The 20,853-nt window shown below is 38.4% G+C and overlaps 1 protein-coding gene across 2 annotated transcripts in view; it reads right to left on the reverse strand.

Annotated features, from left to right (window-relative positions):
* Nucleotides 1-20,853, reverse strand: part of USP49 (ubiquitin specific peptidase 49) — a 128,005-nt gene that overhangs the window by 81,437 nt on the left and 25,715 nt on the right. The gene's annotated exons all lie outside the window — the stretch shown is intronic.

Consider the following 20,853-nt stretch of genomic DNA (forward strand, 5'->3'; position numbering starts at 1 on the left):
ACAATGCAGTTTAGTGAACTCCCTGCAAGTCCTCAAAACTGATGTAAAATAGTGATTTTTTAATTAAACTGTGATTTTTTTTAGCGAAGGGTGATCAAAGATTCAGTCACTTATAGATAAATCCATAAATGGAAGGATTAAAGGTTTACTTCCTGAACAGATGCACTTCTGCGCTTGTTTTGGATTTTACAGATTAGTGCATTGTCTTTGCATAATTGATCTGAATCTATGAGAGACAAAAAAATTTATGGTAACAAAAACACTCATGTAACAAAAGCTATAATTATTTTTGCATAAGTGAAATATACAATAATGAACGATGGCATGAGGCTGCTTCTTTGTGGTGGACAGGTTCAGACTTTCTGGCAAGCAGCAGGCTTCTTTAAAAGAAGACTATAGGTTAGTGGGTTTTTTTTATGTCCTATACACAGGACATTATATTAATTCAAAGATATTCAGAGTGTATGATTTAGATAAGTTACATGTATAACAATTGTTTAGGTTTCTGACAATTTATTCAATTAGCAGGACTCAATACTTGAGACTGGAATGCTGTTGGCTGCCATGTAACAAGGTAAAAAATTCTCTATTTTGTCACCCTAACAGCTAACACAAGAACTCCTCTTGGAAGGAACTTTCTTTGTGAAAATATGTTTCCTCAATATGGGCCTCCCGCCCCTTATGTGCAGACCCTTGGCATGGGTGGTTCCCTGCAGAATGGCTGTCAAGATCCCAAAGAGAAAGGGAAATCGCTCTGAATTAGACTTGGGGAAGAATTTGTTATTTTATCTCTGAAAGGAATGGAGAGAAGAATGACGAGGAGAGAGAAAAGAAGAGAAGACTAGGAGTATAATGGAGTAAAGCTGGGATTAGGTGGGGGTGAAGCTCTTGAGAAGGGAGGTCAGAAAAGACTTTTAGGGTGGGGTTGCCTTACTGGGGAAGGTGTTTGCCCTAATACAAGGCGCGGCTCAGCCCACCTCTATTTTGCCCCCAGTGGTCAGTTAGGGGTACTAAGGTCATAAATGCTCTGTGTGAGTAGGGTCTTTGTGAAAATCACAGGAGAGTCAAGTTTCATACCTGGTGCATCATGGTACAAATCAGAGGTACAGGGCAAGAAAGTAGGGGCCCAGGAGGCAAAAGGGGCTGCAAGATTGTAAAGCCCAGGAAACGCACAAGTATTTTTAGGGAAAGCTTATGATTTCTACACATCCGAGGCAACTTGGTCTGGGGAAGACAAGCTAACATTGTACGAATGGGGTTTCACATCCATAAAGTGTCCTCCTTTCTTATCCCTACTTTCAACCTAAGAACCTCCAAAAGTTAAAAGTTAACTTAATTACATCTAAATCCAAGTTATCTGAAGTAATTCTGGCTCCTCTCCAAAGGCCGACCACAACAATTGGTTCTATACTAAATAAACCAGTTTATTTAGTTGATTACAACTCATGGTGACCCCAAGTGTGTCAGAGTAGATTTGTGCTCCATAGGGTTTTCAATGGCTGTTTTTTTTTTTTTTTTTTTTTTTTGCGGGGGGTATGGTGTGGTGAGAGGGAGTAGATTTAGAATCAGAAGACTTGGGCTTAAGCCTCAGATTAGCTACTTATTAACACCGTGACCTGGGGCAACTCACTAGTGTCTTGGGACCTCTACTTCTTCATCTGTAAATGGGCATAAAATGAGTTCTCCTCCCTTCCAAGGTTGCTATGCATATCACAGAAGAAAATGTCTGTGTAAGTGTATTATAAACTGACAAGAGCGGAACATGTGTTAGCTATTTTTTCCTTGCTATTAGGAAAGCAAAGACTTCAAATCATTATCCTGGTGAGAAGAGACACTGATATTCAAACATTACAGGACTTTTAGGGCAGGCTGGGATAAAAGAGCCTGATCATTCAGGTAGAAGTCAAGAATCTGAAAATGTGTTTGATATACGGGTCTTTATTTTAGTTAAGTAACATCCTGGAGGTCTTAGCTGACAGCTTCATAAGACTAGAGAACACAGGATCCTTTGCAGAAATTGGGAATTCCTTTTCACCAAATCGGGAAAGGTGTGCGTCAGGGCTGTATCCTTTCACCATACTTATTCAATCTGTATATTGAGCAAATAATTTGAGAAGCTGGCTATATGAAGAAGACCGTGCAGGATTGGAGAAAGACTCATTAACAACCTACGTTATGTAGATGACACAATCTCGCCTTCTTGAAGCACTTACTAATGAAGTTCAGCACCTATAGCCTTCAGATGGATTACACCTCAGCATAAAACAAAAATCCTCACAGCTGGTCCAATAAGCAACATTATGATAAACGGAGGAAAGACTGAGGTTGCCAAGGATTTCATTTTACTTGGGTCCACAATCAACATTCACAGAAGCAGCAGTCAAGAAGTCAAAAGACAGATTGCATTGGGCAAATCTGCTGCACAGGATGTCCTTAAAGTGTTGAAAAGCAAAGTCACCTTAAAGACTAAGGTGCGCCTGACCCAAGCCATGGTATTTTCAATTGCCTCATATGCATGCGAAAGCCGCACTATGAATAAGAAAGACCAAGGAAGAAATGGTGCCTCTGAATTACGGTCCTGGTGAAGAATATTGAACATATCACAGACTGCCAAAAGAATGAACACATCTGTCTTGGAAGAGGTATAGCTGGAATGCTCCTCAGAAGTGAGGATGGTGAGACTTTGTCTCATGTACTTTAGACGTACCAGGAGGGACCAGTCCCTGGAGAAGGACATAATGTTTTATAAAGCAGAGGGTCAGCTAAAAAAGAGGAAAACCCTCAACACAGTGGCTGCAACAACAGGCTCAAACAAACATAGCAACGACTGTGAGGCTGACACAGAACTGGACAGTGTTTCATTCTGTTGTACACAGGGTCGCTGTGAGTCGGAGCCCACTCGATAGCACCTGATAACAACAATTTCACCAAAAACCAAAATGACGTAGAGGAAATGGCATGACATGCTTGCATTCTCCTCAATCATCCAAGATGAATAAATACAAAGAAAATCGGTATCAAATCCCATTTAGTTGGTAAAGCAGCAGTGTCAGCCACAGAATCCACTTTCCGTATAGCATACACCGAAGTTGTTATCTCACCACTCCGCTGCATCCCACACGCTGATCCTGCCTTTTATACTCCCCTTCTATAATACATAATAATTGGTAGAGTTCAGTCTGCCAGCATACATCTAAACCATTTTAAAAACAATAACTCTGTCACTGCCAGGCACTTTTTATAAATACTACACAACACTTCGGTCAGCACAGAGCAGCAACTGCAATGGGGAGGGGACATTTATGAACACTTATTATACTTCTTCTAGATGCCATGCTGTGTGAGGTGTTTTCACATACATTTACTCTGTTCATTCTCACAATGATGCAGGTGTCGGTGGCATTTTACAGATGAAGGAATGGAGGCTCAGACTAGTTATTAAATGACTAGCCCAGAATCCCACAGCAAGGAAACAGCAGCGCCTAGGCCTGTGATAACTGCTTTAAATTGGTGCAATTCCAGTAACTGTACATCAGTGGCAAAGAACATGAGATTTACTTAAGTAAAGTTTTTATGTCCACGGTAAACTTTAGTTGGCAGATAACAATATCCTTAAGCACTTTATCTGCCTTGTTTGAGAAGTTACTGAACTGTGAATCTCCTTCCACAGAAATGGGTTTCTAACTTTAAAATTTAAGTATAAAGACTTCTCACTACAGTTAGGTGTCTTCAAGGAAAACACTGAAAAGAAAACATTAATTCATTAAACAGCTGTCAACAACTGTTTTATAAAGAAGCCATCTGCTATGGATTGACTTGTGACCCCACCAAGATATGTATAGATGCCTGGCCCCGTACCTGGAGATGTGGTCCTGTTTGGAAATAGGCTTTTCTTTGTTACATTAATGAGGCCATATCAGAGTAGGGCGGATCCTACACCTGATCACTTCTGAGTTATTAAAAAGAGTAGAACAGACAGAGACACAAGGAGAGGGGAGACAGATACCGAGGAACAATAAGGAACTCCAGGAATACCAATAAGGAAAGACCTCTACCTAAAGCCACTCCTGAATTCAAACTTCTAGCCTCCTGAACTGTGAGAAAATAAATTCTTATTCTTTAAAGCTACCTACTTGTGGTATTTTTTGCTACAGCAGCACTAGGTAACTACGATACCATCTCTTAGAGATCATATCTAAATTATCTTCCAAAATTACATACATCTTGCAAAATTGAAAATATTTCAAATAAAAATGCTAAGTATTATATGGGGTCCTGGTAGCACAGCGGTTAAGCACTCAGGCTGCTAACCAAAAGGTCAGCAGTTCGAATCTACCAGCCATTCCTTGGAAACTCTATGGGGCAGTTCTACTCTCTCCTATAGGGTCACTATAAGTCGAAATTGACTTGAGGGCAATGGGTTCTATCATCATAGCTCTTCCTTTAAAAAAAAAAAAAAGCTTTAATCTAAATATTCGTATTCACTATTGTTCTTTATCCACGCAAATCTCCATTTAAAAAACTAATATTTAGAAAGTAAACATTTTAGAAGGGCCCCGAAATAGGCAATACTAAAAATATAAAAAGGTTTAAAATGGTTTAGATAAATTAATGGACTAGAGATTTGTACCAAGCAATGAGAAGTCAGGAATGTCTGGGCAAGATCTAACGTCTGTATAGCTTTCCAACTACAGTAAATGCTTCTAGGAGAAAAAATATAAGGCTTGATTACTGATTCTTTTGTTACAGTATTCAAAAAAGAAATGCAGATCTCAAAAAAATAAAATTATATATTAATTATAAAAGAATATCCTAACAAGATATAGTGGTTAGGAGATACAGTTTAGGAGCCAGGCTGGCTGGATTAGAATCCCAGTAGGCCCAAATTATCAGCTGCGTAAATGCTCTGTGCCTCAGTTTCCTCACCTATTTCTTAAGGTTCTCGGGCAGTTATAATGTATAAAGTGCTCAGAAGAGTTAATGGCATGGGGTAAGTGCTCAATAAAATGTTAGTGATTATTATTACTTCATGTAAAACAATAAAATATACATGTAAAAAGATTTAAGGCCTTTCATTATTTGCTTTCAAGTTTAGAATTTAAAATATGATAAAGAGAAGCAAAGTTCTAACTTTCTCATTAGTGGTCACGATAGTAAGGAGCCCTGAAGGTGCAAAAGTTAAGCGCTCAGCTACTAACTGAAAGGGGTTGGTGGTTCAAACCCACTTGGTAGCTCCACGGGAGAAAGACTTGGCAATCTGCTCCCGTAAAGATTATAACAAAGAAAACCCTATAGGGCAGTTCTACTCTGTCACATGGGGTAGTTATGGGTCAGAATCACCTCAACAGCATCCAAAAACGATAGTAGTTAGGGTAGTGGTTACCCAGGTAGGGTACAGGGAGGATCACACAGAGGACTTTCATACTTAAAGGATGGTGTCATGGATTGAATTATGTTCCCCAGAAATGTGTGTCTACTTGGCTAGGCCATGATTCCCAGTATTGTGTGACTGTCCATCATTTTGTCATCTGATGTGATTATCCTATGTGTTGTAAATCCTGCCTCTATGATGCCAATGAGGCAGGACTCAATCTATAAGATTAGGTTGTGTCTTAAACCAACCTCATTTGAGATACAAAAGACAGAACCTAGCAGAGAGACTTCATACCATCAAGAAACAAGAGCCAGGAGAATAGCGTGTCCTTTGGACCTGAAGTCCCTGCACTAAGTTCCTCAACTGGGGAAGATTGATGACAAGGACCTTCCCCCAGAGCCGACAGAGAAAGCCTTCCCCTGGAGCTGGCACCCTGAATTTGGACTTCTAGCCTTCTAAACTGTGAGAGAATAAATTTCTGTTTGTTAAAGCCATCCCCCTGTGGTATTTATTATAGCAGCACTAGATAACTAAGACAGCTAAGACAGATGGTTACCAGGCTTTTGTTTTACTACTCTTTAAAACATATTTTCAACATTTATTCATATGTATCTTATATTTCACAATAAAAAATAGAAAGCAATACATTTCCAGAGCATAATAATGAGAAAAGATTGTTTAACATTAGAAAGGGGGAGGGGAAAAAAAAAAAACCTAATGCCCTATCATTCTAAGTGTTCTAGATAACTTCTGATTGTGTTTGTGACAGCTTAGCTTGGTCATGTAAAAATTTCCTTTGGATTCTACTCAGTTCTAACAGGCATATATTTTTCTTTATGAGTCAGTTGTTATAAAGGGTGCCACTGACTTGTTGGGAGTACCTCTTTACAGTCATGAAATTTAAGGAATCTCAAAGGACTTCTCTTCTAGCACATTCACTTTCCAGATAAGGTGACACTGAACTCCTTAGCTTCCATGCAACAAGAACAGGCTTTCCTCACTCCGCTCCCAGCTGTCATCACTAGTTACCAACGTGACACAAAGGCAGGGGCAGAACACTTTTTTCAACTGCCCTGTAATAGTGACTAGAGAGAAAGTGAAATCACATCAACCATCAGCAATCTGTTAAAAACCTAGTATGTGCCCCAAAAGACACTAGCACCCACAGAGGAGCACAGTGACTCAGTCAAAGAAAGCACTCCGTAAATGTTTGTGGAAGGAAATTTATTCAAAAGTATAAAGGAAGGTTTCTGTCCCCAAGGATATTACATATAAATGAAAACAGCCAAAGAATTTTATGTCAACACACAATGAAACTGGTGGTGTTCTGGGGCAAGCTGTATAAAGCACAAAAGATAGGAAGAACGGGGAAATAAGACAGAACACTTGGGCAGCCTGGGGTAAAATGGAGCAAGGGGACTTGAAAGAGGAGAACTGAGTCTGGAAAGATTAGTAAAGACAGCATTCTAGGATTTCTCCAAAGAAACCTGTTGACAATTTGACAATACCTGCTTCTATTTTCCAGATACTTTTTAGGAATTTAACAGATATTAATTTGTTCTAAATAATCTTTTTTTGTTGTCACAAATAATTTTACCTATTACATCCAAGAAAGAGTTCCCACCTCCTCCACAAAGAACTTTTGGAGCTCACTGAGGAGAAGAAGGGAATAATATGAGGAAAAAAAAGAAACCTTTTAAGTGCTCGGTGGTAAGGATGGTAGGTCTCCTCTCTGGAAAGTTTACTAGAGAGACTCTGGACTTAGGCACAACTGGGGTCAGGCCTACTAATCTAAAAACAGATGAAGGGAAATTGATTTCCTCAAAGGTAAGGCACTGTCAGCTCCCTTTACCCACTCAGCTCCCCAAATGCTGCAGCCAGGTTTGTAGGTCCTAAGCAGAGAGCTGGAGGATTCTTTCTGACAAAAACACACCTACAAATACTGACTGCTAGAGTCTACTCAACAGCAACGAATGACAACAACAGAGGTCACCCCAAAGAAAAAGCTGTGTCCCCACCTAGCACCAGCAAATATTTAGAAGCCCTACTTGGGCAAGGGTCAGTGGTTTGAACGCACGAACCACTCCGCAGAAGAAAGGTGTGGCAGTCTTCTTCCATAAAGACTACAGCCTCAGAAACCCTATGTGGCAGTTCTACTCTGTCCTACAGGGTCACTGTGAATCAGAAAAGACTCAACATCAGTGAGTTTGGTTTTGGTTTGTATAAATTTTTAGTGTCAAATTGCCAAATTTGTTGTTTTAAATTAACTTTTTTAGAGCAGTTTTAAGTTTATAGAAACATTGTAGCAAGTTCTCACATACCTCCTTTCCCTCTACACAGTTTCTTCTACTATAAACATCTTGCATTTGTGTAGTACATTTGTTACAACTGCTGAACTAATATTGATCTATGGTTATTAGCTAAAGTCCATAGTTCACACTAGGGTCACTCTTTGTGTTGTACATTCCTATGGATTTAGACACACATGTAATGCCAAGTGTCCACCATTACAGTATCATAAAAAGTAGCTTCACTGTACTAAAAATGCCCTGTGTTCCAACCTGATTACTGAAACTGCTATCACTAACTTGTACATGGGGTGGAGGGGAGTGGCAAAATGGCAAACAGAATGTTGTACATAGCTTTACAACAAAAACAACAGCCAAAAAAAGAAAAAGGCCGCAGCTATTGATAGCACCTCATGGGATTAGTTTTCTTGGTTCAAAGGTTTAGGGTCATGGGTTCTTGGGCCTGTCCAGTCAACTGGCATAATATTGTTTTCTAGCATTTCTGTTCTACCTCCTAGTTTAGTGAGCGGTGTCTGGGGTCTTAAAAGCTTACTAGCCACCCAAAATACAATTGGTTTCTATTAGCCTGGATTAACAGAAAACGGAGCCCTAGGAATTGAAGAAGGAAATGGACGCAGGACTAATTGCCTCCATGAACTATTACTTCCTTGCCATGAGGTCAGAAAAAATGGATGATGCCTGGCTACCATTACTGAACTTTTTGATCAAGGACTCAATAAATAGGACTTGATCAAAAGGAATAAAAATGTGGAATGGAACTTCAAATTCTTATAGGAAACAAAACTTACTGGATACGTTGAAACTGGAGGAACCCCAAATCAATTGCCTGGAAACAATTTTTAAGCCTTGATCCAAAACTATTCCATGAAGTCATCTCTAAATTAAAGAACAATTTGCCTCATTTAACAAAGAAGGTTTGTCCTGAGCATCGCATGCTTTTAAAGAATTATCTATATGAGATCAAATGAACAGTAACTCTAAAATGTAGGTGAGAACTTTAAGGGGCAGAGAGTCTTAATTAACGGTTATGAAACAATATGGGCAGAGATAGGGAGAATGGTGACACAATGTGAAGTATGTAACCACTATCAATGAACTGTACATGTAAAAACTGTTGAATGGGTGTATGCTTTGTTGTGTATATTTTTACCAAAATTGAAAAATAAAAAGAGAGGGAAAAAAAAAATGTCCTGTCCTCCGCCTAGTCATCCCTCTCTTCCTGGCAATCATGGATGTTTTCACTGTCTCTGTAGTTTTGCCTTTTCCAGAATGTCCTATAATTGGAATCATACAGTATGTAGCTTTTTCAGACTGGATTTTCTCACTTAGCAATATGTATTTAAGGTTCCTTCGTGTATTCTCCTAGGCTGACAGTTCACTTCTTTTTATCACTGAACAATACTCCACTGTATGGATGTACCACGGCTTATCCATTCACATACTAAAAGACATCTTAGTTGCTTCCAGTTTTTGGCAATTGGGAATAAAGCTGCTATAAGTGACTACTCTAAAGACTACCAAGGCTATACATTTAAGGAAATCCCTGAAATGAAAGAGTAACACAGGTGAACAGATCAAGTTACTCAAAGGAAACACAGACCGTACAGGTAGCTGAAGAAAACTTTTAAAAAATTATAATTAACTTACTCAGAGAAGAGCTATTCCATCCATGAAACAAAAATAAAAAACTACAAAAGAGCTGCATGTAGAGAAAAAAAATTCATTAAAATTAAAAATATGATAGCTGAAATATAAAATTAGAAGGGTTTGAAGATGAAGTTCAAGAACAAGAGACAAAAAGATAGGAAATAGAAAAGATGGGAAAATTAAAGGACCTATCAATCCAGAAGTTGAAACAGCAATAATAAAAATTTCCAAAAGAAAAAATAGAGGAAACTGGGACTAGGGGAAGAGGTTGGTTAGAATCCAAGAATATTGTCCCAAATTGAAAAATCTGTTTCCAAATTGAAAAGGTACTCAGAGTGCTCAGTACAATGGGCAAAACAAGGCCCAGAGTGAGGCAAATTATTATAAATTTTCAGAACACTGGAAACAAAGAGAAAATCCTAAAAGCAACCAGACCAGAGATGGAAAGAAATCAGAACAGGACTGGACTTTTCTTTTTAATTTTTTACTGTGCATTAGGTGAAAGTTTACAGATCAAATTAGTTTCCCGTTTGAGAGTTTGTACATAAAGCGCTACATGACGTTGGTTTCACTCCCCACAATGTGCCAGCCCCCTCCCCCATTTCCATCCTAGGATCCTCATTTCCTTTCATCCTGAACTGCTGCTGCCCCTTCCTGCCTTCTCATCTTCGCCCTTGTGCAAATGTTGCCCTTTTGATCACGTATAATTGCTCGTTCTGAGGAGCATATTCCTCCTGGGTGTACCACTGGACTTCTCACTAGCAATATCAGAAGCCAGAAATCAATAGTGCAATGCCTTTAAAACTCAGAGAAAATAGCCTCCAATCTAGAATTCTATACCCCGGTAAACTACAGATCAGGTATGAAAGAAAATAAAGACATTTTCATACGTGCGGATTCTCAGACAAATTTCAATTCCATGCACATTTTTCTCAGGAAGCTACCGTAAGATATGCTCCACAAAAATTAAAGTATGAACAACAAAAGGAAAATGTGGGGTCCAGGAAACAGGGGGCTCCAACGTAGGGAGACAAAGAAAATACCCAGGATATAGAAAAGGCAGACCCCAGGATGATAGCCGCGTAGGTCTACAGACCAACTTATACAGATTTAATCTTATCGGAAGCAGACTGCCACATCTTTCCCCTGCAGAACAGCTGTTGGGTTAGAACCACTGACCTTCGATACACATTTGATAAAAACTAAATTTGAAAACATACTTGAAAAAGTTAAAAAGATTTAAAATCACATCTAAAAATATGATTTTCCAAGCAAGATTTCTGAGGGCGGGGGGGACTACAGAAAAAGAGTAACTTTTAAGAGCAAAATCAAAGTATTTGGAAAACTTGACACGGAAACAGTGTGGCTTTGTTTGAAAAAATTTAAAAGCATGGAATATTGTTTTTCTGATACTTAGTCAAAAGTCATAACCACAAAACCATCAAAAATGAAAGGAAAAAAATTTAACTTATCATGATGTTACTGGAAAAAGTTCATGGTTCATGGCTGTGGCAATCACTTAAATTAAAATTCCTTTTTTACTCAGTCAAGCAGATGCTAAACTAATATCAAGAGAACAAGTGGATTGAGTCACATTTTGGTCAGAAATAAAAACACCCTAAAAACTGTACTGCTTTCTCTGGAAAGAAAAGCTCAAATACTGTGAGTCTGCTGGAACAAGGCAGGGAGCATTCTGAGTCAGAGTCACTCACCCTTCCCTGAAGACTAAAACAAATAATAGTGGGGTTCACGTGAAATCTGAAACAACTGCTGCCCAGCTTTCTCTAAGACCCTAAGAAATGCCATCTCAATTAGGGCATATGCTTTCTCTATTCCCAAATTAATACTTCAAAAAATATCCCAACAAGTCCACAAAAAAGCTTCCAGAGCTAACAGAAGAATTTAGCAAAGTTAGAGGACACAAAGTCAACATACAAAAATCAGTTGGGTTTCTATACACCAGCAATGAGAAATCTAAATGGGAAATTATAGAAACAATTCCATTTTCAACAGCACCTAAGAGAATAAAATGCCTAGGAATAAATTTCACCAGGGATGTGAAAGATTTATAAAATGAAAATTATAAAACACTGCTTAAAGAGACTTAAATAAATGGAAAGATGTTCTGTGTTCATGGATTGGAAGGCTTAATATTAAGACGTCAATACTGCCCAAAGCGATCTACAGATTCAATGCAATCCGGATCAAAATTCCAACAGCCTTCCTTACAGAAAAGGAAAAACCAATCCTCAACTTTATATGGAAAGACAAGAAGTCCCAAAGCTAAAACAATGTTGAAAGGGAAGAACAAAGTAGGAGGACTCACACTTTCTGATTTTAAAACATATTATCTAGCTACAGTAACCAAAACAGCCTGGTATTGGTATAACAACAGACACAGAGACCAATGAAATAAGAGTCCAGAAATAAACCCACACATATATGGTCAAGTGATTTTTTACAGGGATGCTAAGTCCATTCGATGGGGAAAGAAGAGTCTCTTCAATAAATGGTGCTGGGGAAACTGGATTTCTACAGGCAGAAAAATGAAACAGGATCCATGCCTCACACCATACACAAAAACACATTCAAAGTGGATTAAAGGCCTAAATGTGAAAACTAAAACCATAAAATTCATAGAAGAAAATGCAGGGGCAATGGATTATGTAATGTAATAATAAAAGCACAAACAGCAAAAGATAAATAAATAAATGGGATCTCATAAAAATTAAAAACTTTTGTTCATCAAAAGACTTTATAAAAAAGTGAGAAGATATGCTATCAACTGGGAGAATGTCTTCGGAAACCATATATCCGATAAGAATCTAATAACCAAGATGTATATAAAACTCTGACAGCTTAAAAACAAAAAGGCAAATAACCCAATCATAAAATGGGCAAAGGACCTGAATACACATTTCACCAAATAGGACATTCCAGTGGCCACCAAACACATGCAAAGATGCTCAGCATCACTAGCAATCAAAGAGATGCAAATCAAAACCACAATGAGATACGATTTCATTCCCACTAGGATGGCTAAGATAAAAAAGAAAGAAAATAACAAATATTGGCGCAGATGTGGAGAAACTGGAAACTTTATCCACTGCTGATGAGAATACAAAATGGTACGGCCATTGCAGAAAAGTATGGTGGTTCCTCAAAAAACCTAAAAATAGAACTACCATATGACCCAGCAATTCCACTCCTAGGTATATACCCAAAAGACTTGAAAGCGGAGACTCAAACAGGAACTTGTACGCCAATGTTCACTGCAGCACTATTCACAATAGCCAAAGACAGACAACCTAAATACTTATCAATGGATGAATGGATAAACAAAATACATACAATGGAATACTACTCAGCCAGTAGGAGAAACGAAGTCTTGATACATGCTACACTATGGATGGAGCTGGAAGACGTTAGCTGAGTGAAATAAGTCAATCACAAAAGAACAAATACTGTATGACCTCACTTATATAGAGACAAGAACAGACAAATCTATAGAGACCAAAGTTTATTAGTGGTTACCAGGGGCAGGAGGGAGAGGGAAAGGGAGAGGTAATAGTTGTGGAGTACTGAGTTTCAGTTTACAGTGATGGAAAAATCTCATTGATTAAGGGTAGGTTTGCACAGCCGATTAACGTAATTGCTGTCAATAAGTTGTGCACCTGTAAAAGTTGAAATGGCAAAAGCTGTGTGTGTGTGCATATATATATTTACACATTTACAATGACAACAACAACAAAAAAGAGTAGCTGCTGAGGCTGCTTATGTACAACCAAATACCTCATGGGATTTGGTCCCTTGGTTTAGAGGTTTAGGGTCATGGTTTCACGGGATATCCCAGTTAACTGGCCTAATAATGTGTTTTAGTTCTTCTGCCCTACCCCTTAGTTTGTTGCATAGTTCCTGGGGTCCCTAAAAGCTTACAAGTGGCCATCCAAGGCATGACAATTTGTCTCTATTCAACTGGAGCAACGGAGGAGGGAGTGTCAGGAATAGGAGGAGGAAATGGAACGTGTGGCTAATTGCCTCCAAGAAAAACTGCCTCCTTTGCCAAGAGACCAGAACTCGATGGTGCACAGCTACCATTACTGAACATTTTGATCAAAGATTCTATAGAAGAATCTTTATCAAAAAAGCAGAAAATGCAGAACAGGATTTCAAATTCTCATGGACTCCAAACTTTCTGGAGCCATGAAGGCTGGATGAACTTCTGAAACTACTGTCCTGAGATAATCTTTAAACCTTAAACCAAAAATACCCCCTGAAGTCTTCTTAACACAAAACAATAGTTTAACTAGTAAAGAATGTCTGCCTTGAGCATTGTGCTTTTTTAAGAACTATCTATATGGAATCAAGTTGACAACAGCAACTTGAAACACTAGATAGGAACCTTAGGGGGCAATGAGTTTATGTTAATGGAACAACTCAGAAAAGAAGAGTGAGAATGGTTGTCCAATTCGAAAAATATAATCAATGTCCTGAATTGTACATGTAGAAATTGTTGAATTGGTGTATTTATTTTTTTTTTTTTTGCTGTATATATTCTCAACAACAACAAAGAGAAAATAAATCATTTTTAAAATACTTGAAAAAAGTAACACATCTATCTTTTCTATTGCTTTTTCATAGCAAAAAGAGGGGTATAATGTGTTGTTGTTATTATGTCCCATCAAGTAGATTTTCATCTCATAGCAATCCCACTTGACAGGGTAGAATTGCCCCATAAGGTTTTCTTGGCTGTAATTTACAGAAGCAGATTATCACATCTTTCTCTCGTGAAGCCACTAGGTGGGTTCTAATCCCCAACATTTCGGTTAGCAGCTGGGCACTTAAATGGTGCACCACCAGGGATCTTGAAGGATATATATGGTATGTCTTAATTAGATTTAATATCATTTTGTACCAATATTTAAGAAGTACAGCCAGAGTGCTCCTTAGAAGCAAGGTTGGCAAGACTTCGTCTCGTGTACTTTGGACGTGTAATCAGGAAGGACCAGTCCCTCAAGAAGGATATATATCATGCTTGGTAAGGTAGAGAGTCAGCAAAAAAGAAGACAACCCTCAACGAGATGGACAGACACAGTGGCTGCAAAAATGGGCTCAAACGCAGCAACAGTTTTGAGGATGGCACAGGACCAGGTAGTGTTTCATTCCGTTGTACACAGGGTTGCTATGAGTCGGAACTGGCTTGACAACACCTAACACTAATATTCAATAAGGTTTAAGACGGTACTTAATTAAGCATTAGGCTCTTCATGGGACTATCTGGTATAGGAGGTGTTGCTCGTTATTTAGTCAGTTTTCTGACATCTAGGGAACCTGTAAACAAAGAACAACAGCTGGGTCTAATATTTTTTAACATTTTATTGATTTTTACCAGAAGAAAATTTTTTAAACTATTGTGATGAAGCACTTTCCCACCAAATTTACTCTGGTAAGAATAACTGCTCTCATTTTTCAGCAAGAATGGAAACAGTGAGAAAAGATTAACAAAGTGGTTTAACTGTAGTATGTAGTTTCCAAGTTGAATGATTTAAAAAATTGTTTCACAATCTGAAGTCAGGAGGAAAACCACACTTTAAGGTTCTGCATGAAGTATAATTTTCTCTATTTTTTAAAATTTTGAGAAAATACATTAAAATCATACAAAAATAATGTATGCCCAAAAGTTCCTTCAGCTTTATAAAACTAATAAATTACTATGTTCATTCTTTCATGCTCATGGATAGTGCTATAACTTTGTAATAACGCCAAGTCTTACTAAATTAATCTAAAAATACAATCTCACATCACATTTCCAGCAGGGTTTTTTTGGGAGGGAGGACCTAGATAAACTAAATCTAAAATGTTTATGGAAGAATAAACAAAGAAAAAAAATCCAAACTCATTGTCATCGAGTTGATTCCCACTCATAGCACCCCTATAGGACAGAGTAGAACTGCCACATAAGGTTTCCAAGGCTGTAATCTTTACAGAAGTAGACTGCCACATCTTTCTCTCATGGAGCGGCTGGTGGGTTCGAACCGTCAACCTTTCAGTTAGCAGCTGAGCATTTAACCACCGTGCCACCAGGACTCTTTCTATGGAAAAATAAAGGTCCAAAAAATAGCTATGTTATTTTGAAAAACAGCAAAGGGAGGCAATCTATCCTACCTTTATTGACAAACACTACAAAGCCAGAGTAGTAAACATGGTATGTTGCAGGATTTGATCTAGGGAGTGACTGGAAATGTGTGGGGCCTCATGGATACTACAATGGGCAGCACTACTGACACTGAGTGGACGGGGGCCAGGGATGCTAAACACACCCACAGTGCCAGCATTGCCCCCACTGAGAAACTCCTGGGATAAATGGACTGACGGAACAGAACAGAAAGCTCAGAAACTTGATTTCCAATAATGGTGTCACCCTAAATCGATCGGAAAGTTCAGATTGTTTAGTAGATGGTGTTGGGAAGACCAGGCTCTCCATATGGAAAAAATAAAGCTGGACCCCAGTCTTACACTACATTTGAAGATTGCTCCAGATAGATGAAAATCTTAATGTGAAAGGTAAAACCATAAAGATAAAAGGAAGAAATCTGAGGAGACAATCTGGGTGACCTATGTCCAAGAAGCACAAATCACTTATATTAAGGTTAAATAATGATGGGTTTCACTACATCAAAATCAAGCATTTCTATTCAATAAAGAACACCACAGACAAAATAGAAGATGACAGGCCAGAGGATGATATCTGTCTAAAATCAACCACAGACTGACTGGATAGATAGTTGTTGTTAGTTACTGTGGAGTCAATTCTGATTTCTGGTGACCCTACATGTGCAGGGTAGAACTACTCCATAGGGTTTTCAAGGCTGTGACCTTTCAGAAGCAGACTGCCAGGCCTGTCTTCCAAGGCGCCTTTGGGTGGGTTTGAACCACCAGCCCCTCAGTTAGTAGTCCAGTACTTAACAATCTGTACCACCCAGGGACTCATATGGTGTAGTAGTTAAGAACTACAGCAGCTAACCAAAAGGTCGGCAGTTCGAATCCACCAGGCACTGCTTGGAAGCCCTATGGGGCAGTTCTACCCTGTCCTATAGGGTCACTATGAGTCAGAATCAACTCAACGGCAACGGTTTTGGTTATATATATATATATACATACATATATATATATATATACACACACACACACACACATATACACAAATATATATGTACACTTTTCTTCTTGTAAATCATCAAGAAAAATACAGGAAACACAAAGGGTATAAATACAGTCAATTCACAGAAGGGCAACAGCTAACTAGAATATGAAGAAACACTCAAAGTTACTAGTAATGAGAAAATACAAATTAAAATAAGACATTACTAAATGACAAAAATGAGAAATGTGGACATTACCAAGGGTTGGTGAGGTTATGGGAATGCAATGCTTGTGGGGTGTCAACTGATAACCATCACTCACAGTCTGACAGCACCTATGCCACAATGCCACTCCTGGGCCTATATCCCAGAGAAACTCTCAAACACATCCATAATGGACACGTACAAGACTGTTACTGGTGACATTGTTTATGGTATCCTAGGTGCCCATTGCTATGGGGATGGAGGCACACCATGGAATACTATGCTGCAGTTAGGAGCAATTAGCTAGATGTACATCCAACAATCTACATAGATGTTAAAACATAGGGCTGAGTGAAAAAAGTAAAAACCAGAGTAAAATCTACCATATTTTTACAGAAAATTTACAGGCAAGTTCTACAACGGTGATGCGTAATGAACACTTTTCTAACTAAAAATACATATACAAAAAAAAGAAATCACTAAGTATTTTGCAAAGATGTATACAGAATCAAAAACATATATCAGACACATTAAAGGAGGTGCCTGTGGGGTGGGGGAGGAAAACAGGCACAGGAATTGGGGCTGAATAAGAGGCCTTCACAGACCAGCGAGAGACTGTGTCCAAATCAAGGAGTATGAAGTCCAAAAAACCATTTTTCATTCATATACATATTAATTTATTCAGTAACAACTTATTAAACTTATGTGCCAGATGCTGTGTTTAAATAGGAACGGTTTTGTTATTTCTGCTGAAGGTTTTTTTTTTTCCCCTAAACCTTAAAAAGATGCATTTTAACTGGAAGTAGAGGGGGAAAATAATTTACATTAAAATATACTAAAAAGTGATAAATTTATCATTCGTAAAATAGAATATTATTTTGCTATAATATTAGATGAATATAATAAGATGAAAATATTATTAGAGGAATAAAATTGTTTTCCTCAAATACAAACATATGTGAAGTTCTTAGCCCTACATAAATTATACCACCACATCTCAGTCCACAGGTCAAACACCTTTACTGCTGGCTTTCAACGGTGAAACAATTGCATTGGAGAAAAATTTTCTACTTTATTTGTCCTATATAATTTTTTCCCCAAAAGATATTTCAACTACTCAGAACACTTTTCACCAGATTTCTGTTTTCTGAAAGATTTCACAAGCAGACTGCTGGCTGCCAATGTAGGTGTTGTAGTTAATATGCTCATTACACCACACTGCTAACAAAAACTGACTAACACATTCAGTGCAAAATGACATACCTATTCCACATCTTATGAGCATAGAAAATGATATTTTCTCAAAAATTACCTGTCCCCCTATTTTTAATGTCTCACAATAAAATGCCACAAACCCCAGATGTTAACTAACATACATAAAACTGGTAAAGAAAACTGATAGCAACTTGTAGGCCATCATGTGCAAAGTGCACCAAACTGCGAAACTTAACATTTCCGATTTTGATACTAAGTGTTAGTAGGTGGGAGGATCAAAGGTGAAGAGTAAGAATGGTAGGGACAACCGTTAATACTACCAAAAAAACTCAAGCTTGTGGGGTCAGTCAATCATTACTGCACGTAACAAAAGAAAACATATTAATTTATACAAGCTTCTGAAATATATTTTTCATTCCATAATAATAGCTAACACTGAGCATTTACCATATGCCAGTCACTGTTGTAAACATTTTGTATGTATTATTTAAGTGAGCCCTCCCAACAACCCAATGGACTAAGTACTATTATCATCTCCATTTTACAGATCATTTTTCAAATCAAATGCAGGCTCTTTATCATTGCCTTTAAAACCTGCACCAAATGGCCTCAAATTCCACAGTATGCCCCCTTTCTGCCATTCTAGCCCTCATTCCTGATTCAAAAATTTTACGTGACTGATATCTCATATGAATGGAACCATTCTCTCCTCTGGCAACCTTCCTTCTCCTGCCTTAAACCACCACAGAAGGATCCTTCTTCCTGAAGATGTTCTCAGCTAACCCCATCCTCATGTTCTTGTTAAAATTAAAAACTATAGAAGTATACAGAGAAAGTCTCCTCCCCAAAAAAGTGAACACCCCAATTCTAGTCCTTATATTTTACAAAAATATGAACATAATGTAGTTGAGTGTGTGTGTGTGTGTATGTATTGTTCTATAACATGAATTTTTTTTTTTAACTTACTGGACATATTTCCACATCAGCAAATACAGACCTATTGCACTCTCAACAGCTAAGTGATATTCCACTGAGCAGATCTATCATAAATTATTTAACCAGTACCTAGCTGATGGACATCACGGATATCAGGGTTATTTATTTTTTTCCATAATAAAAAATACTATAAAGAATAGCTTTTGCTCACATTTTTCATGCAAGTGTATGAATATATCTGTAAGACAAATTCCTAGGAATGGAACTGCTGTATCACAGGGTATACAGATTTTTTAATTCTGATAGACACTGCCAAATGTGCCCCAAGAAAACTTAAGACTCCGACCAACAATCTGTGAGAGTTCCAACTTCCTAACATCCTCACCTAGCACTGCCTTCTATTAAAATTTTTAACCTTTGTCAATCTAATAGGTAAAAAGTAGTAATTATGTTCTTATTTTATATTTATTTAAATGATAAGGATTACTGAATTTATGGCTTAAATAAATTCTAAATTATTAGTTGTAGGCCAGGCTGAATTGGCTATGAGAAAAAAATTCAAGAAGCACATTAACAGTAAAGCTGTTAACGGTAACATTTAATAACCAACTTCGGAATTTAGTATGACATATACAATGATGGCAACCACAAATAAGTCTCATCTCTTCATTAAAGCACAATTACCTTTCACTTGAGATACATTGTTATCAGCTTTTCAAATTATTCCATATATTTTAGAAACTGTATTTCTTTTAAAAGAATATATTTAATTCCATAGTCATGGGTTTACTTTCTTATCTTTACTTACTGCAGTGCAGTGAATTACTTAAATATGGCCCTTTTAGCCAGGCATGGTCTTGTAACTCCCACACAGCGACTGGATGTGACTATGTAAATAACATGCTTATGGCCCACCAAGGAGAATGGACAGCTTGCTAACAATGCAAATAAGGTGCATGAAACATTTGCAGAGGTGGGATCACACAAATAAGGTGTATGGAACCCTAACAAAGGGATTGGTCAGTTTTGCCATCCACTAGGCTTAAAATGAGCCACCCCAGAGGCAGGAATAGAATACTTCACTACCACCAAGAAAGAAGAACATCCTTTCAACCCAGGATCCCTGCACTGAGAACCTCCTAGACCCAGGAGGCAGAGAGGGGCAGCTGTAAACACTGGAGATGGCACGAGATGGCAAGAAGCAGTGGCACAGAAATGGCAGCAGCAGCAGAACTAGGAGACTAGCACGAGACAGCCTGTAGGCTTCCCAGCCCATGGAGCAAGAGCTATAGTGGGTGTGCCGGCCCACAGAGCAAGAGAGCTGAGAGCCTTTGGACAGGAGGCTTACTGGAGCAGGGTGGCTCCAGGTGTTCATTGGTGGAGTTAAAGAGCTTTGTAACACTTGCTCAAGAAGTGAAGAGGTGAGAGAGAGAGAGAGGCCTGCCTGCAGGCACAGCTGAGAAGCTGATCTGACTGAAAAACAGTATCCTGAGTCATTCCTGATCCTGAGTTGTAACCTGTTACTTCCCTAATAAACTCCATAACTCTGAGTATGGTCTGTGAGTTCTGAGTGGCCACTGCAATGAATTATCAAACCCAGCATAAAAGTAGAGAGCGCCATGGGATGCACGGCGGGTATCAGAATTGGTAAAAAGGTACCAGAGAGGAGGTATATCTGACCTCCACCTCACAGGAATCAGCCTTGGGCTGCTGCTGCTGATCTTGTTCTCTCTCCTCCCCTTTGTGAAGTCAGACAAGGAGGTCAGATGACTCCACCACACCATTTTTACACTTACTCATAACAGCCCTCTGTGTGATCAGTTCACTTCAACATTTTACTTTATATTTGATGTTACTTATTAATCTGACCTTTGACCTCTCTTAGAGGTTAAAGTTGTTGTTATGTGCTGTTGAGTCAATTCCGACTCACTGACCACATGTGACAGAGTAAAACTGCCCCATAGGATTTTCTAGGCTGTAATCTTTATGGGAGCAGATTGCCAGGTCTTTTCTCACCTGGAGCTAC

This window comes from Loxodonta africana, chromosome 1 (assembly GCF_030014295.1).
Source record: "Loxodonta africana isolate mLoxAfr1 chromosome 1, mLoxAfr1.hap2, whole genome shotgun sequence".
Taxonomy (NCBI): domain Eukaryota; kingdom Metazoa; phylum Chordata; class Mammalia; order Proboscidea; family Elephantidae; genus Loxodonta; species Loxodonta africana.